Consider the following 15,299-nt stretch of genomic DNA (forward strand, 5'->3'; position numbering starts at 1 on the left):
TTTCAGTTGTCGAGACAAAAGAATTCTGTATTCCTCCCATCTTGTCAAAAACTATATCAGGCCATAGCAGACATCTAAATTATGACACACAACAAAACAAAATCAATACTTTATCACTCTGGACTCTTTTCTTGTGTGCGGTAGCGGCACGGAAAATAAATTACTTTTTTCTCTACCAGGTGGAATTTATGGCTGCCATTGTTGAATGTGCTTTGGAGTCATTTTACCTTCCCATTCCAGGACGTTTGTGCTGTTGCTCACAGGGCGGAATTGAAATGACTAAGACGTGACAATGACTTACTGGGGGAGATTTCTTCTCTACACAGGAGGGGTAATACCGAACACTCTGCTTGGGTGGTGTGAGCAGGGGTCCCGATCTTTTTAGACCCACAGACGGACAGGGAGACTGGTGCACAGACTGTCACCACACCATCCTTGTACAGAATCGGGTAAGGGTCCAGTGGTATGGAGTCTAAGACGACTGGGGAACCCATTTCTGCTGCAGCCTTCTTCCGCCTTCACAGCCGTTGTGGTAGTTCTTAAATCTACCGTCTTCCGCTTGCTCCGCTGTTGAGGTCTTCACCGTATCCCTGGCTAGGGGGCAGTCAGGTACTAGGCCTTTGCCAAGGGCCAACTGGGGTAACAGTAGTAAAGAGGTTAACCTCCTAGTGCCTCCACGGCCAGATGCACTTTAACGTCATGCCCAGGACACCAAATAGTCATATAAGCCAGCTAATGATAATGCTATCAGCTAGTGTTTTTTTAAGGTAGGTTTTGAGTTTTACGTCAGGGTTAGAGGGATCATCTTATGCAAATTCAACGTATCTTTAAAACCCCCGAAACCCTGGTCCTAACGTAAAACACAAATAATACCTTGAAACCATGACACTACCTTAAAACTCTGGCCCTAAACCTAACATAAAATACACAGTTGTGCTTAAAAGCATGACATTCCCTTAAAACCCTGGCCCTAAACCTAACATAAAACACACATTTGTGCTTAAAAGCATGACATTCCCCTTAAAACCCTGATCCTAACCCGAATGTAAAACACGAATCTACCTTAAAACCATGACACTACCTTAAAACACTGGCCCTAAACCTAACATAAAACACACATTTGTGCTTAAAAGCATGACATTCCCTTAAAACTCTGGCCCTAAATCTAACATACAACACACATTTGTGCTTAAAAGCATGACAGTCCCTTAAAACTCTGGCCCTAAATCTAACATAAAACACATATCTGTGCTTAAAAGCATGACATTCCCTTAAAACCCTGGTCCTCACCCGAATGTAAAACACAAAATTTACCTTAAAACCATGACACTACCTTAAAACCCTGGCCCTAAACCTAACATAAAACACATATTTTTGCTTAAAAGCATGACATTACCTTAAAACCCTGGCCCTAAACCTAACATAAAACACACATTTGTGCTTAAAAGCATGACATTCCCTTAAAACCCTGGTCCTAACCCGAACGTAAAACACAAAATCTACCTTAAAACCATAACACTACCTTAAAACCCTGGCCCTAAACCTAACATAAAACACATATGTGTGCTTAAAAGCATGCCATTCCCTTAAAACCCTGGCCCTAAACCTAACATAAAACACATATTTGTGCTTAAAAGCATGACATTCCCTTAAAACCCTGGCCCTAAACCTAACATAAAACACATATTTATGCTTAAAAGCATGACATTCCCTTAAAACCCTGGTCCTCACCCGAATGTAAAACACAAAATTTACCTTAAAACCATGACACTACCTTAAAACCCTGGCCCTAAACCTAACATAAAACACATATGTGTGCTTAAAAGCATGACATTCCCTTAAAACCCTGGCCCTAAACCTAACATAAAACACATATTTATGCTTAAAAGCATGACATTCCCTTAAAACCCTGATCCTAACCCGAATGTAAAACACATATATACCTTAAAACTATGACACTACCTTAAAACCCTGATCCTAACACGAATGTAAAACACAAATATACCTTAAAACTATGACACTACCTTAAAACCCTGATCCTAACACGAATGTAAAACACAAATATACCTTAAAACTATGACACTACCTTAAAAACCTGGCCCTAAACCTAACATAAAACACATATTTGTGCTTAAAAGCATGACCTTCCGTTAAAACCCTGGTCCTCACCCGAATGTAAAACACAAAATTTACCTTAAAACCATGACACTACCTTAAAACCCTGGCCCTAAACCTAACATAAAACACATATTTGTGCTTAAAAGCATGACATTCCCTTAAAACCCAGGTCCTCACCCGAATGTAAAACACAAAATTTACCTTAAAACCAAGACACTACCTTAAAACCCTGGCCCTAAACCTAACATAAAACACATATTTATGCTTAAAAGCATGACATTCCCTTAAAACCCTGGTCCTCACCCGAATGTAAAACACAAAATTTACCTTAAAACCATGACACTACCTTAAAACCCTGGCCCTAAACCTAACATAAAACACATATGTGTGCTTAAAAGCATGACATTCCCTTAAAACCCTGGCCCTAAACCTAACATAAAACACATATTTATGCTTAAAAGCATGACATTCCCTTAAAACCCTGATCCTAACCCGAATGTAAAACACATATATACCTTAAAACTATGACACTACCTTAAAACCCTGATCCTAACACGAATGTAAAACACAAATATACCTTAAAACTATGACACTACCTTAAAACCCTGATCCTAACACGAATGTAAAACACAAATATACCTTAAAACTATGACACTACCTTAAAACCCTGATCCTAACACGAATGTAAAACACAAATATACCTTAAAACTATGACACTACCTTAAAAACCTGGCCCTAAACCTAACATAAAACACATATTTGTGCTTAAAAGCATGACCTTCCGTTAAAACCCTGGTCCTCACCCGAATGTAAAACACAAAATTTACCTTAAAACCATGACACTACCTTAAAACCCTGGCCCTAAACCTAACATAAAACACATATTTGTGCTTAAAAGCATGACATTCCCTTAAAACCCAGGTCCTCACCCGAATGTAAAACACAAAATTTACCTTAAAACCATGACACTACCTTAAAACCCTGGCCCTAAACCTAACATACAACACACATTTGTGCTTAAAAGCATGACATTCCCCTTAAAACCCTGATCCTAACCCGAATGTAAAACATAAATCTACCTTAAAACCATGACACTACCTTAAAACTCTGGCTCTAAACCTAACATAAAACACATATTTTTGCTTAAAAGCATGACATTCGCCTTAAAACCCTGATCCTAACCCGAATGTAAAACACAAATCTACCTTAAAACCATGACACTACCTTAAAACACTGGCCCTAAACCTAACATAAAACACATATTTGTGCTTAAAAGCATGACATTCCCTTAAAACCCTGGCCCTAAACCTAACATAAAACACATATTTATGCTTAAAAGCATGACATTCCCTTAAAACCCTGATCCTAACCCGAATGTAAAACACAAATATACCTTAAAACTATGACACTACCTTAAAAACCTGGCCCTAAACCTAACATAAAACATATATTTGTGCTTAAAAGCATGACATTCCCTTAAAACTCTGGCCCTAAACCTAACATAAAACACATATTTGTGCTTAAAAGCATGACATTCCCTTAAAACCCTGGCCCTAAACCTAACATAAAACACATATTTGTGCTTAAAAGCATGACATTCCCTTAAAACCCTGGTCCTCACCCGAATGTAAAACACAAAATTTACCTTAAAACCATGACACTACCTTAAAACCCTGGCCCTAAACCTAACATACAACACACATTTGTGCTTAAAAGCATGACATTCCCCTTAAAACCCTGATCCTAACCCGAATGTAAAACACAAATCTACCTTAAAACCATGACACTACCTTAAAACTCTGGCCCTAAACCTAACATAAAACACATATTTGTGCTTAAAAGCATGACATTCCCTTAAAACCCTGGTCCTCACCCGAATGTAAAACACAAAATATACCTTAAAACCATGACACTTCCTTAAAACCCTGGCCCTAAACCTAACATAAAACATATATTTTTGCTTAAAAGCATGACATTACCTTAAAACCCTGGCCCTAAACCTAACATAAAACACACATTTGTGCTTAAAAGCATGACATTCCCCTTAAAACCCTGATCCTAACCCGAATGTAAAACACAAATCTACCTTAAAACCATGACACTACCTTAAAACACTGGCCCTAAACCTAACATAAAACACATATTTGTGCTTAAAAGCATGACATTCCCTTAAAACCCTGGCCCTAAACCTAACATAAAACACATATTTATGCTTAAAAGCATGACATTCCCTTAAAACCCTGATCCTAACCCGAATGTAAAACACAAATATACCTTAAAACTATGACACTACCTTAAAAACCTGGCCCTAAACCTAACATACAACACACATTTGTGCTTAAAAGCATGACATTCCCCTTAAAACCATGATCCTAACCCGAATGTAAAACACAAATCTACCTTAAAACCATGACACTACCTTAAAACACTGGCCCTAAACCTAACATACAACACATATTTGTGCTTAAAAGCATGACATTCCCTTAAAACCCTGGCCCTAAACCTAACATAAAACACATATTTGTGCTTAAAAGCATGACATTCCCTTAAAACCCTGGTCCTCACCCGAATGTAAAACACAAAATTTACCTTAAAACCATGACACTACCTTAAAACTCTGGCCCTAAACCTAACATAAAACACATATGTGTGCTTAAAAGCATGACATTCCCTTAAAACCCTGGTCCTCACCCGAACGTAAAACACAAAATCTACCTTAAAACCATGACACTACCTTAAAACCCTGGCCCTAAACCTAACATAAAACACATATGTGTGCTTAAAAGCATGCCATTCCCTTAAAACCCTGATCCTAACCCGAATGCAAAACACAGATCTACCTTAAAACCAAGACACTACCTTAAAACCCTGGCCCTAAACCTAACATAAAACACATATTTATGCTTAAAAGAATGACATTCCCTTAAAACCCTGGTCCTCACCCGAATGTAAAACACAAAATTTACCTTAAAACCATGACACTACCTTAAAACCCTGGCCCTAAACCTAACATAAAACACATATGTGTGCTTAAAAGCATGACATTCCCTTAAAACCCTGGCCCTAAACCTAACATAAAACACATATTTATGCTTAAAAGCATGACATTCCCTTAAAACCCTGATCCTAACCCGAATGTAAAACACATATATACCTTAAAACTATGACACTACCTTAAAACCCTGATCCTAACACGAATGTAAAACACAAATATACCTTAAAACTATGACACTACCTTAAAACCCTGATCCTAACACGAATGTAAAACACAAATATACCTTAAAACTATGACACTACCTTAAAAACCTGGCCCTAAACCTAACATAAAACACATATTTGTGCTTAAAAGCATGACCTTCCGTTAAAACCCTGGTCCTCACCCGAATGTAAAACACAAAATTTACCTTAAAACCATGACACTACCTTAAAACCCTGGCCCTAAACCTAACATAAAACACATATTTGTGCTTAAAAGCATGACATTCCCTTAAAACCCAGGTCCTCACCCGAATGTAAAACACAAAATTTACCTTAAAACCAAGACACTACCTTAAAACCCTGGCCCTAAACCTAACATAAAACACATATTTATGCTTAAAAGCATGACATTCCCTTAAAACCCTGGTCCTCACCCGAATGTAAAACACAAAATTTACCTTAAAACCATGACACTACCTTAAAACCCTGGCCCTAAACCTAACATAAAACACATATGTGTGCTTAAAAGCATGACATTCCCTTAAAACCCTGGCCCTAAACCTAACATAAAACACATATTTATGCTTAAAAGCATGACATTCCCTTAAAACCCTGATCCTAACCCGAATGTAAAACACATATATACCTTAAAACTATGACACTACCTTAAAACCCTGATCCTAACACGAATGTAAAACACAAATATACCTTAAAACTATGACACTACCTTAAAACCCTGATCCTAACACGAATGTAAAACACAAATATACCTTAAAACTATGACACTACCTTAAAACCCTGATCCTAACACGAATGTAAAACACAAATATACCTTAAAACTATGACACTACCTTAAAAACCTGGCCCTAAACCTAACATAAAACACATATTTGTGCTTAAAAGCATGACCTTCCGTTAAAACCCTGGTCCTCACCCGAATGTAAAACACAAAATTTACCTTAAAACCATGACACTACCTTAAAACCCTGGCCCTAAACCTAACATAAAACACATATTTGTGCTTAAAAGCATGACATTCCCTTAAAACCCAGGTCCTCACCCGAATGTAAAACACAAAATTTACCTTAAAACCATGACACTACCTTAAAACCCTGGCCCTAAACCTAACATACAACACACATTTGTGCTTAAAAGCATGACATTCCCCTTAAAACCTTGATCCTAACCCGAATGTAAAACATAAATCTACCTTAAAACCATGACACTACCTTAAAACTCTGGCTCTAAACCTAACATAAAACACATATTTTTGCTTAAAAGCATGACATTCGCCTTAAAACCCTGATCCTAACCCGAATGTAAAACACAAATCTACCTTAAAACCATGACACTACCTTAAAACACTGGCCCTAAACCTAACATAAAACACATATTTGTGCTTAAAAGCATGACATTCCCTTAAAACCCTGGCCCTAAACCTAACATAAAACACATATTTATGCTTAAAAGCATGACATTCCCTTAAAACCCTGATCCTAACCCGAATGTAAAACACAAATATACCTTAAAACTATGACACTACCTTAAAAACCTGGCCCTAAACCTAACATAAAACATATATTTGTGCTTAAAAGCATGACATTCCCTTAAAACTCTGGCCCTAAACCTAACATAAAACACATATTTGTGCTTAAAAGCATGACATTCCCTTAAAACCCTGGCCCTAAACCTAACATAAAACACATATTAGTGCTTAAAAGCATGACATTCCCTTAAAACCCTGGTCCTCACCCGAATGTAAAACACAAAATTTACCTTAAAACCATGACACTACCTTAAAACCCTGGCCCTAAACCTAACATACAACACACATTTGTGCTTAAAAGCATGACATTCCCCTTAAAACCCTGATCCTAACCCGAATGTAAAACACAAATCTACCTTAAAACCATGACACTACCTTAAAACTCTGGCCCTAAACCTAACATAAAACACATATTTGTGCTTAAAAGCATGACATTCCCTTAAAACCCTGGTCCTCACCCGAATGTAAAACACAAAATATACCTTAAAACCATGACACTTCCTTAAAACCCTGGCCCTAAACCTAACATAAAACATATATTTTTGCTTAAAAGCATGACATTACCTTAAAACCCTGGCCCTAAACCTAACATAAAACACACATTTGTGCTTAAAAGCATGACATTCCCCTTAAAACCCTGATCCTAACCCGAATGTAAAACACAAATCTACCTTAAAACCATGACACTACCTTAAAACACTGGCCCTAAACCTAACATAAAACACATATTTGTGCTTAAAAGCATGACATTCCCTTAAAACCCTGGCCCTAAACCTAACATAAAACACATATTTATGCTTAAAAGCATGACATTCCCTTAAAACCCTGATCCTAACCCGAATGTAAAACACAAATATACCTTAAAACTATGACACTACCTTAAAAACCTGGCCCTAAACCTAACATAAAACATATATTTGTGCTTAAAAGCATGACATTCCCTTAAAACTCTGGCCCTAAACCTAACATAAAACACATATTTGTGCTTAAAAGCATGACATTCCCTTAAAACCCTGGCCCTAAACCTAACATAAAACACATATTTGTGCTTAAAAGCATGACATTCCCTTAAAACCCTGGTCCTCACCCGAATGTAAAACACAAAATTTACCTTAAAACCATGACACTACCTTAAAACCCTGGCCCTAAACCTAACATACAACACACATTTCTGCTTAAAAGCATGACATTCCCCTTAAAACCCTGATCCTAACCCGAATGTAAAACACAAATCTACCTTAAAACCATGACACTACCTTAAAACTCTGGCCCTAAACCTAACATAAAACACATATTTGTGCTTAAAAGCATGACATTCCCTTAAAACCCTGGTCCTCACCCGAATGTAAAACACAAAATTTACCTTAAAACCATGACACTGCCTTAAAACCCTGGCCCTAAACCTAACATAAAACATATATTTTTGCTTAAAAGCATGACATTCCCTTAGAACCCTGGCCCTAAACCTAACATAAAACACATATTTATGCTTAAAAGCATGACATTCCCTTAAAACCCTGATCCTAACCCGAATGTAAAACACAAATATACCTTAAAACTATGACACTACCTTAAAAACCTGGCCCTAAACCTAACATAAAACACATATTTGTGCTTAAAAGCATGACGTTCCCTTAAAACTCTGGCCCTAAACCTAACATAAAACACATATTTGTGCTTAAAAGCATGACATTCCCTTAAAACTCTGGCCCTAAACCTAACATAAAACACATATTTGTGCTTAAAAGCATGACATTCCCTTAAAACTCTGGCCCTAAACCTAACATAAAACACATATTTGTGCTTAAAAGCATGACATTCCCTTAAAACCCTGGTCCTCACCCGAATGTAAAACACAAAATTTACCTTAAAACCATGACACTACCTTAAAACCCTGGTCCTCACCCGAATGTAAAACACAAAATGTACCTTAAAACCATGACACTACCTTAAAACTCTGGCCCTAAACCTAACATAAAACACATATTTGTGCTTAAAAGCATGACATTCCCTTAAAACCCTGGTCCTCACCCGAATGTAAAACACAAAATATACCTTAAAACCATGACACTTCCTTAAAACCCTGGCCCTAAACCTAACATAAAACATATATTTTTGCTTAAAAGCATGACATTACCTTAAAACCCTGGCCCTAAACCTAACATAAAACACACATTTGTGCTTAAAAGCATGACATTCCCCTTAAAACCCTGATCCTAACCCGAATGTAAAACACAAATCTACCTTAAAACCATGACACTACCTTAAAACACTGGCCCTAAACCTAACATAAAACACATATTTGTGCTTAAAAGCATGACATTCCCTTAAAACCCTGGCCCTAAACCTAACATAAAACACATATTTATGCTTAAAAGCATGACATTCCCTTAAAACCCTGATCCTAACCCGAATGTAAAACACAAATATACCTTAAAACTATGACACTACCTTAAAAACCTGGTCCTAAACCTAACATAAAACATATATTTGTGCTTAAAAGCATGACATTCCCTTAAAACTCTGGCCCTAAACCTAACATAAAAGACATATTTGTGCTTAAAAGCATGACATTCCCTTAAAACCCTGGCCCTAAACCTAACATAAAACACATATTTGTGCTTAAAAGCATGACATTCCCTTAAAACCCTGGTCCTCACCCGAATGTAAAACACAAAATTTACCTTAAAACCATGACACTACCTTAAAACCCTGGCCCTAAACCTAACATACAACACACATTTGTGCTTAAAAGCATGACATTCCCCTTAAAACCCTGATCCTAACCCGAATGTAAAACACAAATCTACCTTAAAACCATGACACTACCTTAAAACTCTGGCCCTAAACCTAACATAAAACACATATTTGTGCTTAAAAGCATGACATTCCCTTAAAACCCTGGTCCTCACCCGAATGTAAAACACAAAATATACCTTAAAACCATGACACTTCCTTAAAACCCTGGCCCTAAACCTAACATAAAACATATATTTTTGCTTAAAAGCATGACATTACCTTAAAACCCTGGCCCTAAACCTAACATAAAACACACATTTGTGCTTAAAAGCATGACATTCCCTTAAAACCCTGGTCCTAACCCGAACGTAAAATACAAAATCTACCTTAAAACCATGACACTACCTTAAAACCCTGGCCCTAAACCTAACATAAAACACATATTTTTGCTTAAAAGCATGACATTCCCTTAAAACCCTGGCCCTAAACCTAACATAAAACACACATTTGTGCTTAAAAGCATGACATTCCCTTAAAACCCTGGTCCTCACCCGAATGTAAAACACAAAATTTACCTTAAAACCATGACACTACCTTAAAACTCTGGTCCTAAACCTAACATAAAACACATATTTGTGCTTAAAAGCATGACATTCCCTTAAAACCCTGGTCCTCACCCGAATGTAAAACACAAAATTTACCTTAAAACCATGACACTACCTTAAAACCCTGGCCCTAAACCTAACATAAAACATATATTTTTGCTTAAAAGCATGACATTCCCTTAGAACCCTGGCCCTAAACCTAACATAAAACACATATTTATGCTTAAAAGCATGACATTCCCTTAAAACCCTGATCCTAACCCGAATGTAAAACACAAATATACCTTAAAACTATGACACTACCTTAAAAACCTGGCCCTAAACCTAACATAAAACACATATTTGTGCTTAAAAGCATGACGTTCCCTTAAAACTCTGGCCCTAAACCTAACATAAAACACATATTTGTGCTTAAAAGCATGACATTCCCTTAAAACTCTGGCCCTAAACCTAACATAAAACACATATTTGTGCTTAAAAGCATGACATTCCCTTAAAACTCTGGCCCTAAACCTAACATAAAACACATATTTGTGCTTAAAAGCATGACATTCCCTTAAAACCCTGGTCCTCACCCGAATGTAAAACACAAAATTTACCTTAAAACCATGACACTACCTTAAAACCCTGGTCCTCACCCGAATGTAAAACACAAAATGTACCTTAAAACCATGACACTACCTTAAAACCCTGGCCATAAACCTAACATAAAACACACATTTGTGCTTAAAAGCATGACATTCCCTTAAAACCCTGGTCCTCACCCGAATGTAAAACACAAAATGGACCTTAAAACCATGACACTACCTTAAAACCCTGGCCATAAACCTAACATAAAACACATATTTGTGCTTAAAAGCATGACATTCCCTTAAAACCCTGGTCCTCACCCGAATGTAAAACACAAATATACCTTAAAACCATGACACTACCTTAAAACTCTGGTCCTAAACCTAACATAAAACACATATTTGTGCTTAAAAGCATGACATTCCCTTAAAACCCTGGTCCTCACCCGAATGTAAAACACAAAATTACCTTAAAACCATGACACTACCTTAAAACCCTGGCCCTAAACCTAACATAAAACATATATTTTTGCTTAAAAGCATGACATTCCCTTAGAACCCTGGCCCTAAACCTAACATAAAACACATATTTATGCTTAAAAGCATGACATTCCCTTAAAACCCTGATCCTAACCCGAATGTAAAACACAAATATACCTTAAAACTATGACACTACCTTAAAAACCTGGCCCTAAACCTAACATAAAACACATATTTGTGCTTAAAAGCATGACGTTCCCTTAAAACTCTGGCCCTAAACCTAACATAAAACACATATTTGTGCTTAAAAGCATGACATTCCCTTAAAACTCTGGCCCTAAACCTAACATAAAACACATATTTGTGCTTAAAAGCATGACATTCCCTTAAAACTCTGGCCCTAAACCTAACATAAAACACATATTTGTGCTTAAAAGCATGACATTCCCTTAAAACCCTGGTCCTCACCCGAATGTAAAACACAAAATTTACCTTAAAACCATGACACTACCTTAAAACCCTGGTCCTCACCCGAATGTAAAACACAAAATGTACCTTAAAACCATGACACTACCTTAAAACCCTGGCCATAAACCTAACATAAAACACACATTTGTGCTTAAAAGCATGACATTCCCTTAAAACCCTGGTCCTCACCCGAATGTAAAACACAAAATGGACCTTAAAACCATGACACTACCTTAAAACCCTGGCCATAAACCTAACATAAAACACATATTTGTGCTTAAAAGCATGACATTCCCTTAAAACCCTGGTCCTCACCCGAATGTAAAACACAAATATACCTTAAAACCATGACACTACCTTAAAAACCTGGCCCTAAACCTAACATAAAACACATATTTGTGCTTAAAAGCATGACATTCCCTTAAAACTCTGGCCCTAAACCTAACATAAAACAAACATTTGTGCTTAAAAGCATGACATTCCCTTAAAACCCTGGTCCTCACCCGAATGTAAAACACAAAATGTACCTTAAAACCATGACACTACCTTAAAACCCTGGCCATAAACCTAACATAAAACACATATTTGTGCTTAAAAGCATGACATTCCCTTAAAACCCTGGTCCTCACCCGAATGTAAAACACAAAATTTACCTTAAAACCATGACACTACCTTAAAAACCTGGCCCTAAACCTAACATAAAACACATATTTGTGCTTAAAAGCATGACATTCCCTTAAAACTCTGGCCCTAAACCTAACATAAAACACATATTTGTGCTTAAAAGCATGACATTCCCTTAAAACTCTGGCCCTAAACCTAACATAAAACACATATTTGTGCTTAAAAGCATGACAGTCCCTTAAACCTCTGGCCCTAAACCTAACATGCAACACACATTTATCCTTAAAAGCATGACATTCCCTTAAAACCCTGGTCCGCACCCGAATGTAAAACACAAAATTTACCTTAAAACCATGACACTACCTTAAAACCCTGGCCCTAAACCTAACATAAAACACATATTTTTGCTTAAAAGCATGACATTCCCTTAAAACCCTGGTCCTCACCCGAATGTAAAACACAAAATTTACCTTAAAACCATGACACTACCTTAAAACCCTGGCCCTAAACCTAACATAAAACACATATTTTTGCTTAAAAGCATGACATTCCCTTAAAACCCTGGTCCTCACCCGAACGTAAAATACAAAATCTACCTTAAAACCATGACACTGCTTTGAAGGGGAACATTATCACAATTTCAAAAGGGTTAAAAACAATAAAAATTAGTTCCCAGTGGCTTGTTGTATTTTTTTGAAGTTTTTTTCAAAATGTTACCGGTCTCGGAATATCCCTAAAAAAAGTTTTAAAATGCTTGATTTTCGCTATTTGCGATGTGACTATCCATTTCTCTGTGACGTCATACAGTGCTGCCAATGTAAACAAACAACGGCAGATACCACAGCAAGATATAGCGACATTAGCTCGGATTCAGACTCGGATTTCAGCGGCTTAAGTGATTCAACAGATTACGCATGTATTGAAACGGATGGTTGGAGTATGAAAGTATTGAAGAAGAAACTGAAGCTATTGAGCGAATAGCTATTGACGCTATTCATAGCCATAGCATGGCCGAATAGCTGCGTTAGCATCGCCGTAAAATGTGCGGACCAAACGATCAGGACTTTCGCCTCTTGTGACACTGGAGCAACTTAAATCCTTCGATTGGTAAGTGTTTTTTTCGCATTAAATGTGGGTGGAAGGAAACGTAATATAGTTGCAAATGTATCTGCAGGTTATCCATACATCTCTGTGCCATGTCTGCTTTAGCACCGCCGGTAAATAGCATGTTTACATCAATTAGCGTAGCATGTTAGCATCGATTAGCTGGCAGTCAACATCAACAAAACTCACCTTTGTGAACTCGTTGACTTTATCGTTGCAAATGCATCTGCAGGTTATCCATACATCTCTGTGCCATGTCTGCTTTAGCACCGCCGGTAAATAGCATGTTAGTGTAAATTAGCGCAGCATGTTAGCATCAATTAGCTGGCAGTCACGCAGCAACCAAGTATGTCTGATTAGCAATTAACTCAACATCAACAAAACTCACCTTTGTGATTGAGTTGACTTTATGGTTGCAAATACATCTGCAGGTTATCCATACATCTCTGTGCCATGTCTGTCATCGCCGGTAAAATGTGGAGACACTTTGATACATTCAATAGGGGTCTGGTGGCAGACACTTTGGCATCTTCGGGCCAGTGGTGCAACTTGAATCCCTCCCTGTTAGTGTTGTTACACCCTCCGACAACACACCGACGAGGCACGATGTTTCCAAAGTTCCGAAAAATAGTTGAAAAAACGGAAAACAACAGAGCTGAGATCCGGTGTTTGTAATGTGTTGAAAATGAAAATGGCGGTTGTATTACCTCGGAGACGTCACGTTCTGACGTCATCGCAAAAAGAGCGATAAGCAGAAAGGCGTTTAATTAGCCAAAATTCACCCATTTAGAGTTCGGAAATCGGTTAAAAAGATATATGGTCTTTTTTCTGCACCATCAAGGTATATATTGACGCTTACATAGGTCTGCTGATAATGTTCCCCTTTAAAACCCTGATCCTAACCCTAACCTAAAACACAAAACCTACCTTAAAACCTTGACATACCTCAAAACCCTGGCCCTAACAGTAATGTAAAACTGAAAATCTACTTTAAAATTATGACCCTACCTTGAAACCTTGGCCTGGACCCTTTCATAAAACGCTAAATCTACCTTAAAATCATGACATTCCCTTATAATCCTGGTCCTAACCCTAATGTAAGACCTTAAATCTCCCTTAAACCATGACACTACCTCAAAACCCTGGTCGTCACCCTAACATGAAACACAAAATCTACCTTAAAATCATGACACCCCCTTAAAACCCTGGCCTCAACCCTATCATTAAACACAAAACCTTGCTTAAAACCACAACTCTAACCTTAACGTAAAACACAAAATCGACCTTAAAACCATGACACTACCTTAAAAACCTGGCCCTAACAGTAACGTGAAACCGAAAATCTACCTTAAAAGTTTAACCCTACCTTAAAACCTTGGTCCTAACCCGAACGTAAAACACAAAACCTTGCTTAAAACCACAACGTTCCCTTAAAACCCTGGCCCTAACCGTGACGTAAAACTGAACATCTACCTTAAAAGTAAAAAAGTAAAAGTATGACCCCACCTTAAAACCGAACCTAAAACACAAAATTTACCTTAAAATATGACACTACCTTAAAATCCTGTCCCTAACCCTAACAAAAACACAAAACCTTGCTTAAAACCACAACACTATATTAAAACCCTGATCCTAACCCTAACGTAAAACACAAAATCTACCTTAAAACCATTACACTATCTTAAAACTCTGGCCTTAAGCCTATCATTAAACACAAAACCTTGCTTAAAGCATGACATTCCCTCAAAATCCTGACCCTAACCCTAACGTAAAACATGACACTACCTCAAAACCCTGGCCCTAACAGTAATTTAAAACTGAAAATCTACCTCAAAAGTGTGACCCCTA

The sequence above is a fragment of the Nerophis ophidion genome, linkage group LG29 (genome assembly GCF_033978795.1).
Source record: "Nerophis ophidion isolate RoL-2023_Sa linkage group LG29, RoL_Noph_v1.0, whole genome shotgun sequence".
NCBI lineage: Eukaryota > Metazoa > Chordata > Actinopteri > Syngnathiformes > Syngnathidae > Nerophis > Nerophis ophidion.